Here is a 21287-nt window from a genome sequence, read left to right as displayed (position 1 = left end):
GTTCCTCCAGGAGCAGAACACGTTTTCGGGCTGCTCCAGCAGGGCAGGGCTGTGCAGCCTTAATAGGGCCTCTGGGCACTCAGTGGTGCTCTGCCTGCAGAAAGCTTGGTTGCTTTTGGAAAGCAGCCCAGACCCTTTGGCTGAAAGCATTTAAGGCAGAGGCCACTGGAAAAAGTGATGCTCTCTCCACGCATGTGTGCCACCAGCAGCCATGATGCAGCAGCAGTAATCACCTTGTCGGAGTGCCAACAGCTACACAGAGCCAGGGGGAACGTCTTGCTGGAGCACCCTGGTTGTGACGGGGCTCTGCCCCCGCCTGCCAGCTCCCAGGCCACATCTCCATCTCTTCTCCTCCACCCACTGCTGGGAGTTAGCAGTACTCTCCAGGCACCGTATCTGCCTTGCCTGCAGCCAGCATCCCCAATGCTCCATGGCAGCATCTCCCTGCTGCTCACTGCTCTGATTGCGGCTGGGATTGCATTAAGTCCTTATGTCCCCTCTGTGCCTTTCCATTTCCCCAGCAGAGCAGAAAGAGGAAAAGAAAAGCTGCATAGAGCACTCCATACTCAGCCCTCAGAGCCCTCTTGCTAGGCTTCCTCCTTCACTAGGGGGCTTTTATAACCTGGAGTTAACTGATTGCTAATTAATTCAGAGTAATTAGCACCATTGCAGGGCTAATCTGGTCACTCCCTGAGCATGTGTTCCTGGCTATGGGGAAACCAGCAAGCTGGCTGGTAGTGGGGATGGAGCTGGTGACAAATGCCATTTGTGTGTCCTTGCCTCCCAGCACCGTGGTGGAAATTATGTTAGAATGTGCTGGCAAGGCACAACGCAGCCTCCACGCTGCAGCCACCACAGGGGCATCAATCATCCCGAGCACGTAAAGCAATGCAAAAAACACCATTTATGGGACACATGGCATTGTGCTGGGAGTGGGGCCAACTGCCCATACCTTGACTCCTCCAGAAATACGCTGCTAGAAAATGCTTTATTTCTGGAGTGCTTTTGTTTCACGACACGACAACCCAAGGCACCTGCTGTATGGTAATGGCTGCTCCCCACCACCTATGGGGTGCTGCCCAGGGCACGGCCAAGGGCGAGCACTGCAGTGCAGGATTGGGTCACGTGGAGCCCAGCAGCTCAGTGGAGTAAAGATGCCCTTCACAGTGCTGTTCCCTTCCCATAAAGCCGTGAACTCCTTTCAAATGCTCCATCTCCCTAACTTTTGGATGCCATTAAACTCTTTATTAATTTACTCCAAATGTCTTCACTCATATTCCAGTGCAGCTAACCCCATCAAAAGGATAAGAGCACAGTGCTTAGACAGCACTTCTCCTCTTCAAAGCCTGTTACTGAGATTAATTGCTTCTCTCAAGTCCTCTGTGAAGGAGGTACATGGGGATAATTGTTATTGGTGCGGGGAGCAAGGTATGGAGCAGGGGTCGGGGTGGAAGCAGGGAACTGTGTTGGAGAAGGGGCTTGCTGAGTGCTGTGGGGACGCGTTAGGGTTAGGGTTAGGGTCAGGGTTATGGTTAGGGTTAGGGTAGGGTTAGGATTAGGGTTAGGGTTTGGATGCTCCTGCAGCTGCCTGCTGCGTGCTGCAGGGCCGAGCTGAGTGCTGGGTGTCAGCCCCCACCCTCCCTGCAGCCTCTTCCCTTTGAAGCACTCTTTGGGCTCCTGCTGCTCCTCTCTCACCGCCGCCTCCTGCCAAGAGCAGCACTCCCTCCTCTTTCCTGATATATCCCATGATGTCACCAGTGCCGGTCCTTCCTGACATCACCGCTGATGTCAGGGCTCAGGAGTGGGTCTGTCCTGCATCCCTGCTGCAGGGGGACAGCACGGTGCCGGGGCTGCTGGTTCCCATGCTGTACCCCCGTCTGCAGCAGCCCCAGCTCTGTGCTACGAGGAGGACTCTGCAAACCCCATGCAGGAGGAGCTCTGGCTCCCGGCTCCGGCCATCCCCGCGCATCACAGCCAGATGTGCACGATACCACACAGTGCATCTGCTCCGAGTTTTGGTTTCCATTGCAGCGTTTACCACATCCACCCCGGCCGGCTGGGAGCGAGGAGGAGCGCATCTGGAAGCAATCGCAGCTGTCACGCTTCAAGGAGATGCTGCACCGCAGAGAAGAGAGCGCGGTGCCGTGCCTGAGCAGCCCCACGCAGCCGGCGCTGCCGCCCCATCCCAGCCAGATGAACAGCGCCGGGTCCCGCTGCGCTCTGAGCCCCTCCCCGGATGGCAGCGTGCCCCGATGTCACCGCGAGAAGGGGAGCCCATGGACGGCCCGGGGAGGGGACATGGGAAGGGCAGTCCCACTTCCAGACGGGGTGGGATAATGTCCTCACCATCCGTCTGTGTCCAGCAGAGCGGCCCCAAGGGCTGCACACCAACCCGTGCAGCCGCAAGGACGTGCACTCCGGAGCCCACAGGTGATGCTCAGTCCTGGCTGCTGGTGGAACAGGGACAAGAAGGATGCAGGGGAACCAAATGGAGCACGGGAGCATGCAAACAGCACCCACCATGCTGGGACTCTGCAGCAGTGTGCTGCTGAACACGTGGTGCAAGGCTGGCTCACCAGCAGCAGCCGCCACCCATCGCCTGGCAGTGGGAGTGCTTGGAAGGAGAAGAGAAATGGACATGGCACATATAAATAACGAGCGCTCTGGAAACCATGAAGAAATAACGAACAGATTAAAATAGAGGCTCTATTTTTGGAAGGTCTGGCACAGGACCTGACCCAGAAAGCCACCTATGAGCCCGGCCAGCACCGCCTCACGTGCTGAGCCCCAGGCTGCTCTGCTCAACATGTCTGTGCATGGATGGGTGGGGTGCTTGGAGAGGCTGGGACCCATTTGGTTCCACCCTGGGGGTGGCAAAGCGCAGTGCCAGACCCATGGCCATGCAGCCGCCAGCAGCCTCCCTCTGCATCCCAGTCCTGCTCTCCCTCCTGCTGCAGCAGCAATGCTTTTCTCCTGAAAACCTTTCTTTGTCATGGAAAGTTCTGCAGCTGGGAAGTGCCTGGGGTTGGGACAGCCAGGTCTCCTTGCAGCTCCTGCACTGCATTTGTTTGGCTCCTGGTGCCAGAGCTCAGCACTCAGGGCAGCACAGGCAGCCCCACCGCCTCTCTCCGGCACCGTGTGGGCTTTGGGCTGCTCACATATGGAACGGGTTAAGTTTTTATAACCATCTTTCTGCAACCCTTTCCTTCTTTCCTTCAGTCCCAATACTGTTCCTTACCATTCCTCCCTTCTCCTCTAACATGGGAACCCATGGAGGCCTTTCAGTGCTGTTCCTCTCTGGGACAGAGCCCACATCACCCCTTGCAAAGAGGCTCTGCTGCTCTTGCTGACCTGTGCGAGTCACTGCATGGAGCCCACGCCACCAAAATCAGAAGGAAGGGGTGGGCAGAGCAGCTGCACTCCTGCTGCAATGAGTTGGAGCTTTTTGTGCTCCCTGTCCTCTGTGCTGTGGCTCCTGGCACAGGGATGGGTCGCACTTTTCCATGCAGTAGCTGCTCTGACACAACAGAAACCACCCATGGCCCCATCCTTAAATCCCTGTGACAAGGGAACAAATTCCTATGGGTTTTTTCTCGATTTCCTTTTGCAAAGAGACCGAGTGCCAACTGCTGGAGCCAGCTGCAGGTCCTGTCCTTTGCTTGGATGCACCTTCAGGGCCTTTTGCTGCAAACACAGCCCCCTGCTCTGTTCCTTTGGGCTCAGCACTACAGCACCGTGTCGGGAGGGCATTGTCTGCACCCGCAGCATTGCAGAGCTGTGCTGGGGCTGGGAGCAGCTTAGTGCAGGTCCCATGCAGCAGTGCTGTGGCCTGGAGCAATGCTGTGCACTCAGATAGCGCTGCCATAAAAGCAGACAGCGCTTGTGATGCAGGCAGGGCAAAGGCAGAGTGCGTGTTCTCACTGTAAATAAAATGAAATGATTAATTAAAGTGCAAGCAAGCTGCCAAGAGGAAGAATGGGGCTCAGGTGGCTAATTAAACTTGGGCTGCGGATCCAGCCAGAGAATTCCTGCCCTATGGTCGTGCACACAACATCTGCTCCATTAAGATTGCAAGTGATAAAGGCTGGAGAGGTGCAAGAATTCAGCATTCCAGGAGAGCTGCCACCACAGCCGGGGTGCTCAGAGCTCTGCAGGGACTGCACTGGGAACGCCTCCTCCCGCTGGAAGCAGTGATGCAGCCCGGTACCCTGCATCATCCAGCAGTGCTAAGTGCTCTGCTCCCACCTGTGCACTGGGGCAGGATTAAATTCCCTTCTGGAACATCTGTGCAGATGTTAACAGGCATTGCAGGGTTTGATCTTCAATGCGAGAGGTGAAGGGTTGGGGTTGAGCTTTTGGGTAAGCAACACCAAGAGAGCTCTCATTGCCATTCCTGCCCAGGATGAAAGCCCACAGCTGCTGTTGGCCATGGGCCACAGGGGCACACAGGTGGCACCACGCAGGTCCACAGGAGAGCTGTGTCCTCAGTGAACCACAGTGCAGGGGGACGGTGCTCCCAGGAGCCCACCCTGTGTCACCCCTGGGCTCCTCGGAGCTCCCCAGGAGAGGCGCAGCCACTGGAGCCAATTGCACTCAGGTGGTTGTTATTATCAGTAGTTTTCATCATAATTCAGAACTGCTGCCACTTGCCAAGTGCTTTCTGCAGCAGCCCGTTATTAATAGCACATTGAAGTGCAGCCCGGCGTTGCTTTTCCTGTCAGACAAGTACTTCTGCTGTCAACTGCTCCTTCAGCCTGACACAACTTCGGGGATCTCCTGGGGATGGTTGGCATTGGGTGTCCCAGAGCCACTGCTGTGGATATGCTATGTGCTGGTGGTCATATCCTGGTGGTCGTATCCTGGTGCCCATGTCCTGGTGGTCATATCCTTGTGGCTATATCCTTGTGCCCATGTCCTGGTGGCCATTCACTGGAGCCAATATCACCAGGGAAGCATCTCAGTGCACTCGTGGCTCCTCTTTCACAGAGCCCAGGGTGAGGATTTTCACTCCCCGCTTCCACCAGCTTCAATGAAGCTGCAGTTTTCACACAGAAAGAAAAAGACTTGAAAAGGCAAACATTTGGCATGTTCTGGAGGCAAAAATCCCCTTTTTCTCTTGGAAAGCAGACCAAAGCCAAGCCCGTATTCGCTTGGAAATGGGCCTTGTTTGAAAAGCAGCTCAAATTTTCAATGGAAAATTGGAAAATGGACCCAGATCGGCTTCGAAAGAATGCATGCATTGCAGCAAAACTTTCCATGAAAATGACCTGGATTTGGAGGTAGCAGGAAAGCACGAGCCCTCGAAAGTGGAATTTGGCTGTGCAGCTGTGGGGCTGCTGCAGGGCAGGGGGAGGAGTGGCACTGAGTGGGGCTGCTGTGTTTCCCAGGTAGGCGGCCCCATAGGAGGAGTTGACTCCCCTGCACCGTTTGCTGTGTTAGCGGGATTTTGGTGGGGCACGTTGCCTGATAGGATTTCTATTAAAATGTGATCTCCTTCTGCTTATAATTTCATTATCAGAGGCATCTGTGTGATACATCGACCACACAGGTAATATATGGGGAGGGCTGCTGAATTAGGCAGCATGCACGTTTTTTAATGGAGGGTCGCAAATAGACACGAAACAATCAAGGCTGGATACAGCCGCCATCATTTACTGGTGCCTGACATGGAGAAATACTTCATCAAGGGGTTATTGCCGTTTAACATCTCTCACTTCTCCCATCTCTCCCAAACAAAGTGCCCTCCTGTCCCATCCATCATCACGGCTCTGTCAGCGCTGTGCTCTGCAGCCTTCCGGCAGCGCCGTAATTCTGATGGATGCTGCAGCCGCCGGGCTGGAAGCACATTGCTCCTATTTATCAGCACGGGAGGTGCTCTGTGTGAATTCAGAGGGAGGTACCAGTGGGGAGGAAACGGTCTGGTTCTTCTCTTGCCCCATCCATCTCACTCTGGGTTCTCCAAACCGTAAATCCAGTTTGCCTCCCACCTGTGCAGAGAGTGTGGGGTGTGTGGGGAGGGGAGGCAGCTCAGCCCCCTCCCTGCTGCTTCAAACTCATCTGAGGAAAGATTCAATCTATTCTGCTCTGTTCTGTTCTGTTCCATCCCATCCCAGTCCATTCCATTTCACTGCATTCGATCCCATCCTATCCTATCCCATCCTATTCCATCCTATCCCATCCTATTCTACCCTATCCTACTCTATTCCATTGCATTCCATTCTATCCCATAGCATCCCATCCCATAGCATACCACCCCATCCCATAGCACCTCATCCCATCCCATTCCATCTCATCCCATCTCATCCCATCTCATTCCAGTCCATTCCATTCCACTGCATTCCATCCTATCCTACCCTACCCTACCCTACCCTACCCTACCCTACCCTACCCTACCCATACCCTACCCTACCCTACCCAACACTACCCTACCCTACCCATACCCTACCCTACCCTACCCATACCCCTACCCCTACCCCTACCCTACCCTATCCTACTCTATTCCATTGCAATCCGTTCTAGCCCATCCCATCTCATCCCATCCCATCTGTTCCTATCCCACTCCATTCCACCAAACTCAACGTCTATGTTGGATTGCTTCTTCCCTGAGCAAAGCCGTTGGGAGAGAGGAACAAGACATCTTCTCCCTGTCAGCTCTGTGCATGGGAGATGCCCTGAGAGCAGCACAGCGGGCAGCCCCAGCCCTGGGCAGTGTTGGTGTGTTTGAGAGATGCTCACCCGGTGCTGCCACTTAGCATTCGCCCCACGTCTGCCAAATAAACACCGCATTGTTCTAAGCCCCTCGCTGCAGAAGCAAAAAGCACTTAGGGGCATTCATAAGCTCATCTGCATAATAATGGTGGAGAATTCTTATCTGGAGTGATCTGAGTGTCAAAAACCGCAAGCCAGCCTGAATTACGGGTAGGAAAAGCAGAGGAGAAAATGAGCCGCGCTGCCGTGGAGCACAGTGGGGCTGGGAGGGAGGGTGGTGGGAGCACAAAGATACGGCCCTGCCGGGGCGGGGGGCGGGCTGGGTGAGTCCCCAACCCCCATATCAGCCCCTCCGCTGGGCTGTGAGCCCGTGGGAACCCGTGCCCCAAAACCAGATGGGCGATTGCTGCGGGAATCCTGATTTATGGGCCGCATAACCTGCCAGAGCTCGGTGAGGGAGGTGTGTTTGTTCTGGAGAGCTGTGGGGAAGGGGCTGCTGAGAGCCCCACTTGCGCCTTCCTGAGCTCGCAGCCCTTCGGGTGTGAGTCTCGAGGTGATAACTTATGCAGGCTCACATGGCATTACCCAGCCTGCAGAATTCAGCATAAATCGGGAACGCCGGCTTTGCAAGAAAAACAAAGGCGGTGAAATGAGGCAGGGCAAATGGAACAAAAGCTCTCTCCTAATTACGGTGGTAGCAGAGGGGGAGGCAGCCAGACCCCGGCAGCACAGCCTCACTGCAGGAATGTGCTCCAAGCTCCCTTTGGAGTGTGGGTTCTTCTCCTTCTCCAGGCTCGTTTTGGTACTGGCTGCCTTGTGGCTGTGAATGAAGCCCCCTCTCTTCCTCCGCCTCGCACCCAGGCTGTGTGCCAGCACCCAGAGCTACCTGCAGCGATGCTCCCCAGCCTGTCCTCTACAACTCTCATCAGATCCGTGTTGGCTTGAAATGGAGCTCCCATCGAGCAGAATGGCCTCAGCAGGGTGCACCACTCACCTGTGGTGTGACACAGCAACAGGCAGCGCTGCTGTGCAGCTCTCTGCAGCCCGGAGCATCCCCAGCAGTGCTCCCGATGTGCTCTGAGCCCTGGAACAGAGGGAGGAAGCTGCAGGTCGGATCACATCCATCAGCTGAAAGGAGCCCTTGAGAGGAGCCACAGGTTTCTCTTGCGCATCTTTAAATCATAGTCTGTGCTGACTGCAAGGGGTTCCGAAGTCACTGATGGTGCAGTCCTTGCAGAGCCCTCTATGCTCACTGGGGACACAGTGTGTCGCGGTGTGAGTCTCTCATCTGCTGCACTGAACTCACAACAAAGCCACGTGTGTCCCACTCCCGGCCTCAAAACTTCCCATTGCTCACACAGTGCAAGGAGAATATGGAGGGGCACAAACAGGAGAGGGCTGCTGACTGCAGCAGATCTGTGCCACCGCTGTGAGCAGAGCAGACACTGCCATCCTAACGTTCCCATTCCCAGGAGGATGCTCAGGGTGCAGCTCAATAAAACAAGATCCTATTCCTGCCACGTTGCATTAGGATTTACAAGGCGTTTCCAAGGTGGAAAGCAAACTGGGAGTCCAAAGAGCATGCAGTGCCTGGGGCTGTCACCCTGCAGAGCCACTGCTCAGCCCGGAGGGACTGCGATGGTGCAGAGCTGGGAGCAGGCAGGGAATGGAGCATGCAGTCATTGATTTATTCCAGCTGTTTTAACAGATTACTGGAAAGAATAGAGAACGAAACCTGGCATCTCCTGGCTCGGCTGGCAGCACTGCTGCCAACTCCGGTCCACACCGTGCGCACCATGCATGGCACACACTCTGTGTGCTCCGTTTGCACCGTGCACACCATGCATGGCACACACACTGTGTGCTCCGTTTGCACCATGCACACACATGCACCACATGCAACCTATGTACTGCATGCACCACACACCCCTTCTGCACCGTATGTGCCATGCCCACGCCATGCACTGCACGCACCGTGTGCACCACGCGCTGCTGCAGCATCCTGGAGGCAGAACACAACCACTTTTTGTTGCCTTCCCCTCCTGCTAAATATTTATCAGCCCAATTTGCATGGCTCCTTTGCATGAGCTGTCTCTGCGAAGTGTCTCTCCTCGGGACAATCTGAAGTATTCATCTCAATAATTCTGCAGGCATTCTGACTTCCCGGGACAGAGCCTTTGTTTTATACCATTGCCAACACATTCCTGGTCACATGGGTTCATGTTTCCAGCTCCAGATTAGTGCACAACAGTTCCCATTGAGAGCAGTGATGGAGAATTTCCCAATTTCCTTCCAACGTGGAGCAGCGTGTTGGGAAATCTGGTCCTTGTTTGGGTGTGCAAACAGAACCACGCCAACATCCACGCCGTGCAGCAGCGCTCCTGCTGACATCGTTACCAGCCAGGAGGCTGCTTCCCTCCTCCTCACAGCTCCACTGAGCGAGAGGAAGTAGGGCCGTTATGCTTTTGATTTCAGACCCTAATTAGGCCTCAGGAAAGGAAATAGTGCTGCTTAGGTAATGCTCACTAACGGGTCCCAGCGTTGCTCAGAGCTTTGGCAGTTTTCAGCTGTGCAAAGCCTCCTGCCCCTATCCCTGTCCCTTTCCTTTCCCTTTTCCCTGCCCTTATCCCTGCCCCTGTCCCTGGATATGAACAAACCAACATGAAGGTGCCCCCAATGTTTGCCCGAAACAGCCCCCATCCACAACAAGGCCATTGATTGAACAATTCTGGAACAGAAACAAAAAAAGTACACAGCAACAATCCAATAAGATGTTTCTGCAAATACATCACTGCCCATTAGGGCTCGATGGGCAGCACGGCATGGTGGCTCAGCACGCCAGCCCAGATCGATGCTCCCGCTGCTATAAAGCCACTAATCACCCTGATTTATGGGCAATGTGTCTCGGAGGCACCTGGAGGCCTCCTGTGTTGGTTCCAAAAGAAACTCGGCTGCTTTTGTGTATTTCTGTTTGGGAGGAGCTGGGGGCTGCAGGCTCTCTGCTGCTGGCAAGGTGTGCAGGGGGCGGAGAGGTTGGAGTTCAGCATCCCCAAGGGAGACACAGACCCCTGCACCGTGATGGGGGGGGGAGGTGGTGGGAGATGGCACAGGGGGTGCAAGTGGGAACATGGTTGGGGTGGGCAGGAGTGTGGCACGGAGCCGCTGCATGGTGCTGGCACAGCCTGATTAGTGCAGCTCCTCCTGCTCCCAGGGAGCTGCAAAGTCTGTGCTAATCAAGGGATCGTAAGCACTGCTCTGATTGGGGTGGCTGAGGACCTGCACAGTGCATGCTGGGTGCTGGAGAGCTCTTCAATCAAACCCTGCAGAAAATGGCACAGCGAGAGCCAGGTGTGTGCAAATGATGGTGAGGAGGGGAGCAGGAAGGGCTGCACCACCTCCATCCCTGCTGAGGGCTCAGGCAGGCTGCCTCTGGCCATTGAGGACACAACCCGTGGCTTTACGTGTTTTCAAAGAATTTTCTGTATTTAAAGAGATGTGCTCCTAAGTGCTGCTCTGGATGAGGGCCGGAGCATGGAGTGGCTGCGGGATGGATATGGGATGGGGACAGCACGTCTGTGCCTGGAGGGGAACGCTCCCATGCACGGCACCTCTCACATCCCACACAGCTGCGGTGCTGCATGGGCTGCTCTCCAGCTGCTGAATGGCACCAAAAGGGACGTGGGGACGTGTCCAGCATCGTGCCCTGCCATTCTGCGTGCATCCAAAATGCTGGTGGCTGGCACCATCCCTTGGGAAAAGCCAGTGCAGAACTGCAGCTTAACAGACCGTATTAACCTCTGCACTGTTAGCACCTGCTAAAGGCAGCAATTAAACACCCCTACCTCGGTTTATAGGTGGGCTTTGCAGATGCTGGAACAGCACTGTCCCCACCACACTGCAGCCATGCAGGGTGGCTCCCAGTGGGACGATGTTGGCTGCTCTGTGGCTCTTGAGGGGCACTGGGTGGACATTTTCCCTCCGATCCCCTTTTCTGTGCTGTTTTCTTCGGAAGGGAGGAGAGCTCTGTGGGGCTGCCTTACTGGCTTCTTGTAAATAATGCATTTATTTGCACTTAGAGGAGTCTGAAAACACAGCAAAACTGTTTGTGTTTCTGCCAGGGTTGCTGTTGCTCCCCCAGCGACTCTTCCAAGAGACAGAAGCGCAGCATCTCCCCCTCCCTTGGGCTCCTCCCCACAAATTCTGCTTTTCACTCTTAATATCCACTTCCCCACTTAATGAGCCGGTAAATGCCAGGGATGATGCCTCTCTCAGAGCACCCCGTGCATTAGCAGGATGATCCCACTGGGAGCAGCCCAGCTCTGTGTACCGTAACCATGGGTCCTGCAGGAGCCCCCCAGGCAGTGCTGCTCTCCCCCTAAGGAACAACCCCTCCTACCCCCCCAGAGCCTCTGCGTGGCCCCCGCTCCATACCCACTGTGCAAAACAGCACAGCTTCACCTGGGGAAATGCAGAAGTTCCCAGAACTGTGGGTCACACTCCAGGAAAAACACGGTGGTTTTGGTTTGCTGCGAGTCAGAAAGCAAGCAGGGAAGGAAAAACAGGTTCTGCTTTTGGAAACCATGACCTTCCAGCCCAGGGAGCTGTACACGTCAGCTCATCAGAGCCCATCTGCCAGACACACTGCGTGCACCAGAGGTGTCGGAGCGACAGAGAGTGTAATTGCTAAATAATTCATCAGCAGAGGCCAAACAGGAGCAAGGCAGAGCAGCCCGACGGAGCGAACGTGCAGCCCCCAGAAGGATGCGGCGTGGTGTCCTCTGTGCAGTGAGCTGTGCTGGCAAGAGCTGCTCGGAAAACTCTGGGTGGTTCTCTTCCAACAACACACTGCTGGTTTTCCCTCTGTCCCTCCAGTAACTTTTGTGACATCATCTTCCCCTTATTTCTCCCTTTCTCATCCCTATTTCGGACTGTGGTGAGCAGGGGGGCCGTGGCGCAGCTGCACCGCGGGGTCCCCGCATGGTGCGCTGTAGGGCACCCATGGAGCCATGGGGGGGCCCTGACCCATCTGCCTGTGCCCCACGGCCCCCATCCAGACAGTGTGCATGGGCACGGCTGGCAGGTTCCTGGCTCCCCTCTTGCAGGTTAAATCTGTCTCAGACCACAAATGAGACGTGTCTGCTGAGTTCATCTGCAATTACAGCGTGGAGCAGCCCTTGTAATTAGGAGCTTCGCTCTGGAAGCGCAGCACTGCGCTGCACACCCTGCACACGCTCCTCCCTCCTGGGCATAAACTGGGGCAGGAGGGCCCCATCCTGCCCATGGGCAGTGCAGGGAAGGCTGCAACCCCAAGCTGGCAGCCATCATTTGGTGCAGGCTTGCAGCAGACAGATGTGTGTGTGGGGCATGGGGCGCTCACTGCCCTGCACTGTGCCCTCCCCACGCGCAGAGGGACTGCCAGCTCTGCCAGACAGGCACGAGATGCAGCAGGGATTTCCCACCCTGGGCCAGGCAGCGTGGGCACATCCCGGCCCTGCAGCCCCTCTCCTTGGCACAGTCCCTCTCCACGGCTGTGCCAGGAATGCTCTTGGACGGCTGCTCCGGTGCTGCCGGCCCCGCAGCCAAGTGACTGTTCCCATGTGCCCCGGCAGCAGCAACATCTGCAAGCTTGGAGCTGCGGGAACCTTTGTCCTACAGAGAGAAAACGCAGAGCACCCCTTTCTGTCCAAAAAACCCTGCAGGAGAATGGGAGCCGCTGCCCATGTCCAGCGGGGCACAGCTGTGGGGCGGCAGGGGATTCCTGCAGAGAAACACCTGTGAAGTCCCCACATATGCAGTGGGACCCCCGGGGCTGCGCCACTGCTGCCAACAAGCCTGCAGTGAGGAGCCCTGGGCTGCTTTCACACGGAGTTGGCCTTTTTGTCAAAACAAAACAGAAGAGAAAAAAATCTGGACTTTTCTTTCCACTGAAACCTCCCATTCTCTCCTGCAGATAAAATTTCACTTTCTGCTTTTTTCGTTAAAACCAAAATAACCAAAAGCATCCCAGCAATGCGCCCCGCAGCCCAGCCCCACACGCCTGCGAGCATCTCCATCCCATCAGCACAGCCCCAGGGCGCTCCCCCCGGCGCAGCTGCGCTCAGGATGCAATTGTGGTCTCCCATGGCATCGTCCCGAGGCACCCGGCCACGGCATTGGGCAGCCGCTTCCTGCCCACCTCGTGTTTCCACGGCATCGCAATTGAGAGCAAAATTGCTTTTCCCTTCCTGCCCGCGCTGCTTGTGGTGCCGCTTCCAGAGCGCGCCGGCGAAGGACGAGCGGTGCCCATAGTGCAGGAGGGGACACGTGGGGTCCGCGCACCCCCGCGGTGGCGGTGCTATTCCTGGCCTAATTGCTGCTCCCTGATCAGCAATGCACGCACACTGCAGCTCAGTAATAGCTTTACTGCTGGCGGATGTCACCGGTAATTGCATTAAAGCTCGGCAGCAGCCTTGATCGAGCCTTGACGCTCACGTAGTGCGTGGCCCAGGGCAGCGGTGGGCAGGGAGGCGGCTCCCCCCCCAACCCCTCACTGCATCCCAGCTCCTGTGCGGAGCCCTGGGCTGAAGATCCTCAGTGCAGCACCGCGTGCCTCAGCCGTGCGCTTGGACCAATGCCCCACAGATCACCCATCACCTAAAAACACCACCTGCGTTTTTCTGCAAAGTTGGCAATCGGTGCATATAAATACCCACATGTGTATATAAACACACGCAGCTGACCAGCAGAGCTATTTAAAGCCCGGGCAAGGAGGAGGACCAACGCCAAGCCCCGCTTTTAGGAAATGGGCACGAGTGCACGCCGAGGACACGCACCCGTCCCGCTGCCCGTGCCGCGGGGTCACGGAGCAGCAAAAATAGGGCTGTAAGTAGGGGTTGGAGCAAGCCTAAATAAACACCGGAGGTGACACCTGCCCTGCAGAGGGGCGGCCGGCGCAGCCCCACGGCCCCGGGAGCGCAGTGCCCGGCACAGCCGCATGCTGAGCACCTGCTCTGCCCTCACACCTGGGCACAAAGGCAGCTCTGTGCCGGGAATCCGACACCGCCAGCTGAGCGCGGCCGCGGGATTTGCGCAACAGAGAGCGCTGCCAAAGCCAACAGAGGCTGCTGCCGGCCGGAGCGCAGCACAGAGCAGGCGCTCCAATCCCGATGCAAACCACCTCCTGCCTGTTCGGATGCAGTGGTTTTGGGGGTTTTTGCTTCCTCCCCATGGCTGAGTGAGTCAGCCCTTTCCATGGCACAGAGAGCAAAGCCTCAGCCAGATGCACAGCACCGGGGCTCACTTCAAATCGAGGCGAACCCCATAGAACAGAAGGGACCCGGGCACTTGGCATCCATGATCCCCATCTCTGGGGCTGCCGTGGTTCTCCTTCCCCAGGACCCAGTGGTGCCGGGTTCTCCCGTGTGACAACACTGTTGCATGAGGAGACCTGAGGCCATCCGTGCTGCAATGCCTCTGGATGTCCCCTCTGAACAGACAGCCACCGCCCCTCCTCGGGGCCAGCTGGCAGGTGACGATGCCGGGGCTTTGTCCCTGCCCTATGATGTTGCCCATGATTTATAGGTCATTTTACAGCAGCTGTAAAGAGGCTGTAAATTATAGGAGGGGCATAAATTAGCCACGGACCCCTTTACTGGCCATAAAGATCTAAGGCCCACCACAGCTGCCTTTGGAGCTGGCACTCGGGAGCATTCCCAAGAACAGCCAGGGGTGCCTTCAGCCAGGCCGTGGGGTTCTTTGGCACGCTGGACATAAATGGGCCCTTTATAGCAGCGGGGCCAGGGGGCTGACGGCGACAGGTGGGGAGGGGCCGGGGGCTCATTCTGAGGCTGGTGCTGCAGGCTGGGCACAGATAAGCTGCACCGAGACCCCCCATCCTCATCCCACAACACCATCCGCACATCCTCGTGGGCAGCCTCATGCCCAACTCTGGCTCTGCTGCAGCCGATGCCTCCGGTGCCCTCCCCATGTGTGCAAATCCCCCCAAATTCCTCCACCATCGGGGCTGTCCCAGCAGCAGTTGGTGCCCTCTTGTTCTCCCGTGTGACCCTGCAGCACAAACAGCTTTGCAGCTCCTCGCCGTCCCATTAATTACATTACGCCTAACGAGAAGGATCAGGCGGAAGGGATTAAACTTGGATTCTGCTTCCGCAGTCCCAGCACACAGGAGAGAAAAGCAGCTTTATCCACTCAAAATGGGAGTCACTTTTCACACTCACTCCAATCCCAGTGCTAATCTCCTTGGTTTCCCCAGCCCGCAGCAGGCAGCTCCTGGGGCTCTTCCTCTCCTCACCCAGATTGGCGATGTGCTGAGGGGACTCTGCAGCCCTTCCCCAACACTTGGCTGCTGCCCTGGCCCTCCTGCTGGCTTCTCCCCCCCCTGTGCTGCCTCGTGCCTGTCCCAGCTGGACAGAACAGCACATTTGGGGAATTTCTGGGAGTTGCCAGAGGCTCAGCATTTCCTCCCGCCTGGGGCTGCAGCTGCTGACCGCATGGCAGCGAGCACTCATCATCCGCCTGGACGCAGTCAGTCCTCGGGCGCTCAGCTTCAAGCACTCGGGGTCCACATATGCACAGCCCCGTCCTGCAGAGCTGCACCCATGGAAAGGCTCAGTCCCCATGGTTGCTTTGTTGCACGAGTGCACGGGTGGCTGTCAGGGCTGGGAACTGCTCAGCTCAAAGGTAGGAGCGGTTCTGCAAATGACACCTGTCAGATGGAGTGCATCCTTCACATGGGCACTTTGCTCCTGGCAAGTGATTTGCATGATGATTCAGCATGAATTTGCCTACATTACAGCGCAGGGCACATCCAGCCGTCACGGTGCTCAGAGAGCTGCAGTGCCACAGAGCTGCTGGAGATGGGGTCGGGGCACCCTGCACCACGGGTCACTCCCCGTCTGCCTGCAGGAGGTGCTTTGCATCTTGAGAGGCTGTGATGGAGCCCGCCTCCTTTGCATGCAGCGATCCTCTCACCTCCATTGCCAGCTGCTGGCTCCCAGGGCTGCCCAGCTCCTGGAATTCGGCAGGTGTTTCCCTGCAAGGCTGTTGTCCTGGGTTGGGATTGGGGTCAGGGTTAGGGCCGCAGCCCTGCCAGGGGCAGGGGAAGGAGCACCAAGCACCACAGCGGAGCCAAAGGCAGGAAGGCATGCTTTGTGCAGGGTGTGGATTGCTCAGCTAGGATAAGGGTCTTGCAGGTCTCCTGGTGGGACAGCAGCCTCTGCAGAGCTGCCCCTGGTAGCTGCAATGTCGGGGGGCCACGTGCAGCCCCTGCCCCCGGTCTGGGAGCACAGCTGCCGTCCACTGCTCGAGCACGAGACAGCAGCAGTAAATCTGGGCTTGTTGCTGGAGACCCCAAGGAGAGCATCTGCAGCTTGTTTTCAGCATGAACTCCTGTAAAAAGGGCACCGTCCCTATAAATCCATCATGGGGAGACTTCCTGCATGCCCAATCCGGCTCCTGTTCCTCCGATTCCTCATGCACAAACACCCATTGCTGTCAGGGTGAACTGCGGGCTCCTGCTCTGAGTCCCTCCCTCCTTGCATCACCTCTGGGCTGCTCAGCAGTGGGGATCAGAGCTGTGAGGTCACTCCCAGCCAGAAACCCCTCCTGGGCCATCTCCGCACCACGCTGTGCTCTTCTGTCCTTAAGCACCGAGCAGACAGAATGGGCTTAGAGCCTTCTTGGAAATCATCATCCATCAGCTAAGGGAGAGGTAAACACTTTCAAGTCAAGTGCTGGAGAGTGAGCGCACAGAGGATGCTTCCTAGCCCTGCAGATTAAGCCCAGCGGAATTAATCAATAAGAATCTAATTTAAGAAGCTTTTATGCACCTTTGCAGCAGTTGCTCTCTCTGCATAAACCCCCATCGCTGCAGGTGCTCTCACCAACTGCTGATAAGGGACTGAGGAGCTCTGGGGGCCACTTTGGCTCTCCTCATCCCTGCAGAGAGCTCTGATGCTCAGAGTCCTCGAGGAACGCGGTGACTGCAGGCTGGTGCAGGGCACCCTGGGGCTGGGGGTGTGTCGCAGGGTGCAGAAGCACACCGCGTCCCTGCAGGCACCGGCTCTGCCCTTCTGCTGCCCCAACCAAGGGGTTAACCCTGCTCCCCTGGGTTTGCATTCCTGTGTCAATGGGAAATGTGAGCCGGGAGCACTGGCCTCATTCTGCCCGCAGAACCCTGCTGATGACAGCCAGGGCTGCCACCACGGAGTGCTCGGGTCCTGGTGGTGCAGAAGGGTCTGGGCTGTGCCAGGTCCCCGTCGTGGGCTGAGAGATGCTCTGCACGGAGGGGTGGAGCGGTTCACCGGGTACTTGAGGGAGCAGGGAAAGGCCAGAGGAGCCCAATGATCCCACAAGGGAAGGTGAGAGGAGCAGTATGCAATCTGTTGGGGGTTAGGGAGTTTAGGGTCTGCCTGCGGTTTGCTTGGCCTTCCTCCTCCTCCTCCCTTCTTCCAGCATGTGGGAGGCATCTCCGTTCCGGCCCGGCAGCAGCAGCAGCCTCGTGTGGGTTTGGCACAACAAGCGGGCACAGCTCTGCCCCAGGCTATAAATACAGTGGCTTCCACAGGGCTGTCTAGACAGGAAGGCAGCCTGCGAGCAGGGAGAGTCCCAGTGTTAAAGGGGATGGGGAACACAAGGGGAGTCACCTCCCGAAAACTCAGATGTGCACAGGAAGCTCCTCCAAAAGGAGCACAGGGAAGCACGGGGGTCGGTGCTGGGATGCAAGGATGGGGATCCTGCAAAAAACTCTCTCAGTGCCACATCTGGGACAGTAAACCCAGCACTTTACCCCAGGTCATGGATCAGGTGCTGTGAGGGAGCAGAGGAAGCACCACCACCACGTTCCCACCAGCACAGGGGCACCATTCCTTCCTCTCTCCTTGGCTCATCAGAGCCTGGGAAGAATTCTGCCCAGCCCATAGGGCTGCTCTCCTTCCTTCCAGGCTCGGAAGCTATTTAGAGTTTGCTTTGCTCCGCTCTCCTTTTATACCCTTGCAGGGGAACATCACCCCGTTGTTTGTTGTTGGCTGTGGCTTTTTCTGCACTATAAATATCCGAGTGTTGCTTGAAAGAAAGAAGAAAAATACAACAACACCCGACACCACCACTGTAGGTAGTGGGAGAAAAATCATAGCCCATGGGTAATGACACATAATTGCAGCCCTTCTCCTGATGAAAGGAGCTGCCATTGGGCTCCTAAATGACAGCGTGCAGAAAACACTATTATCAGATTATCCGAGTGAAGGAATCTTTGCAGCAACACGAAGGTGAAACGCGGCGCTGCTGGGCTCAGCTCCTGGGACAGCAGTGCTGACACCATCACTGAGAGCAGTGCAGGATGAGCAGAGCATCACTTGCAGCTAATGAAAGTGCTGGCTGCCTCCTGGAACGTCTTATTGAACGTCACAGCCCTGAGAGAGCTGCGTGACATCCACCCAGCCCGGCTCAGCGTGAGGCAGTGTTAAGCAAACATCATTCATTTCCCTCTGCAAATCAATGGGGGACAGAAGTCGCACCCACTTTGTGCAGAGGATGCACAGCACTGAATCCTCCTCCGTGTGCTGCTCAGCTCTGAGCAAACCGAGTCTCCACTGTGGGATGGAGGTGAGAGGAGCCTGCAGAGCCCTTGCAGTGCTTTCTCCCCTGCAGTAACAGCTGAGCACTGGCAAGAGCTGCCCAGGTGTAAGACAAGGATGCATGAACCAAACCCAGGTCTCTTGGGCAGCCACTTTGGTCCTGCACGGATCAGAAATATAGCACCCAGGAGTCTGCAGCTTTGCATGCAGAGGGATTCATGCAGTGCAGAGCCCACAGCATGGGCAGGATGCAGCCCATCGTGCAGAGCCATCGCTCTGGGGAAGCACTGAGTGCTGCCCTGGCTGCAAACACCACCATGCAACAGTCTGCCCCAACTGTTGTCTGCAGGCAGTAAAATAGCATGTGACGTGTTAATGGGCTCTGTGGAATTTGGCAATTGCAAGGCAGCAGCACACTGCACTGCTGGAGGAGTGCACCCTGTTTGGGCAGTGCTCACTGGGGACGAGAGGTGCCGTGGGGACACGGCCAGCTGGGAACAACATCAGGAGAAGAGGCAGAAAAGCTGCACTCAGGACCTTCGAATGCAAGGCAGGATGGCTTCGGTGTTCAGCTGTCCCTGGCTGTGCTGGCTACGGCTGCTGCTCAGCCTCCCAAATGCCACATCTGTGACCCCCAGTGTCATTCTGTGGGTGCCCTGAGCACCTCTGGCCCTCTCCTCTGGCTGGGAGAGTGATGCCTGGGGCCATTTTCCTCCATCACCGTCAGACAGGCAGCGAAGCAGCACAGACAGAAGATATTTCAGTGCTGTTAAGATGCAACCAGCAAAGGAAAGAGCTGCTTTGGGTCGATGAAAATAGCAGAGGAACCTCAGAGAGAGGAGAGCGCTCTTGCTGTGGCTGAGCTCAGCGCTGCAGCCCTTTAGCCTGGCACAGCAGCATCCTGGAGCCAGCATGGCCAGAGTGGGGCACAGGCAGGCAAAGCCCAGCAGTGCTGGCAGCGATGTGGCTGCAGCCAGAGCCGCTAATAATGCTTTATTGAGTCAGAGCAGAGAGGGAGAGAGGGGGCTTCCTGTAAAGGCTGTGCTCAGCTCCTAAATCATGCCCAGCAGCTAATATTTGTTCCCTGGTGCTGCTGGTTTTCGTGAGTCACTTTTTCCTGGGAAAGTTGGTGCTCTGCAGGCTGCCAGGCGAGCTGGCCGCAGTGTCCCTGTGGCCGGTGGCAGAGTGGCCAGAACTGGGTTTGGGGCTGGGTTTCTCCTTCTGATGGTTCAGCAGACATAGAGCTCTGCAGCTGGAGAGCCCCAGCCTTGGGGAAGCGTGGCTGAGCTGCTCGCTGTGACTCAGATGTTCCAAGGTTTGCTAAGGTCGGCAGCGCACCTGGAAGCTCTTCAGAGCAGCGCGTGGTCCTGCAAAGGCTGCACGGCAGGAAGAAGCAGAGCAGAGATGACGGGCGTTGGTGCAGACTCCCACCAGAGCACGGTCTGGGTGTCCTGCAGCCCATGGTGCACACGTTGCCCTGATGCAGATGCATGCTCGGTGCACATCCAGCCTCCAGCACGCCCATGCATGCACTGCAAAGCACAGACGTGCACACGCAGCCCCTCTTGCAGGCAGGCAGACCCGCAGGCAGGCAGAGCCCAGATGTGCTCTGGCCTTTTCAGGGAGGGATGAAGCTGCAAAGTCTTTGTCAGTCGGATCTTTCAGGGAAAGCTCTTTGTTATTCAGCATTTGCTCCTGCCTCCCCCTCTCCAAACCTAAACTAGCTGCAACTGCTTTTGTTTTCTAAATGCAGAAGTAGGGACTGAAAGGAGCCCCTTTGTGGTGGGGAGGAGGGGAGAGCTGCAGACCTTTAAGGGGGAAACCGAAGGTCAGGGCAGAACCGCTCCATTGTGCCGCCCCTCTTCTCCCAGCAGCGCCTTCAGTTCTGTCCCTGCTGCCCAAACAGGAGCGCAGCAGCACATGCACACAGGTCCCCAGCTGCTGGCACAGTGAGTTGTTCAGCTGTTCTGCCAACGGAGCCCCACATCCCTTTTATCTTAATGCTGCTCTTGATTAAGGGCAGTTAAACAACAAGCCCAGGTTCCTGTGAAATCCCCATCTGCACCACCTTGAGGTTGCATTGACAGCGTGCTATGGAATGGCACAGCATGGCCACACCAGGAGAACCCCCCAGGTGGGCAGGGGACACTGAGGCACCATTCCCAGCCCTCTGCCCACCCACATCCCGGTGGTCTCCATCACTCAGTGGCGGTGTTGGGCTCCCCATTCTTCCAGGAGGACCCATTTGTGCTCCACTTGTGCCACCAGATGGTGACAGCTCGTGGTCACCTCCACACTGAGCCCCAATGTGATGCTGGGGTCGGGGATGTGGGTATATCCCTGAGCCTCCTGGGGCAGGGGGTGCTTTTCCTGTTGTCTGCCAGTTCCCTTGCTTGTAAGGGCTCTTGAGCTGGTGGTGTCTGTTGATGGAATCCAGCAGAAAACCATCACAAGAACAAAAGGGACACGAGCCCTCTGCCTTTCCCTGCCCTCCCTGCTCTAAGCAGCCTTGGTTTGCCAAGGGAATAACGCATGGTACCTTCCCCTCCCTCTGTCCACACATCTGTCATCCTGGAAAGAAAGTATTCCTGGGTCTTGGCACAGCACTCTGAACAGTTGCCTGAAGCAGCAAGAGGCTGCTCCTGAGATGGATGCCCAGCATTTGGTTCAAATATAGCGATGGTGATTGACAGGGCTAATTCAGCCTGTCCTCTTCCCTGTTATAACTTAATCACTTGCACATTGCCTTGCGCAGATCTTTCCCTGCCAGCCAGGAGATGTCTTCATTCCAGGCTGCCCTGGTGTGAGGCTGACTGGGGGCTGCTGGGCTGAGCCCTGGGCCAGCTTTGGGGAGCTCACCCAGTGCTGAGCTCCATCTGGCTGCCCGACTTGGCACTCTATGGCTCAGGCCAGTCTGGGTTCCATGGCATGGCCGTAGACCTCCATGTCCTCAGCTCGAGCATCCAGCACAGCCCTAAGCAAAAAGCACACATGCTGCCTATGTAT

The sequence above is a fragment of the Gallus gallus genome, chromosome 22 (assembly GCF_016699485.2).
Source record: "Gallus gallus isolate bGalGal1 chromosome 22, bGalGal1.mat.broiler.GRCg7b, whole genome shotgun sequence".
Lineage (NCBI taxonomy): Eukaryota > Metazoa > Chordata > Aves > Galliformes > Phasianidae > Gallus > Gallus gallus.
The sequence above is the reverse complement of the archived record's forward strand: the minus strand, read 5'-3'. Positions refer to the sequence as shown.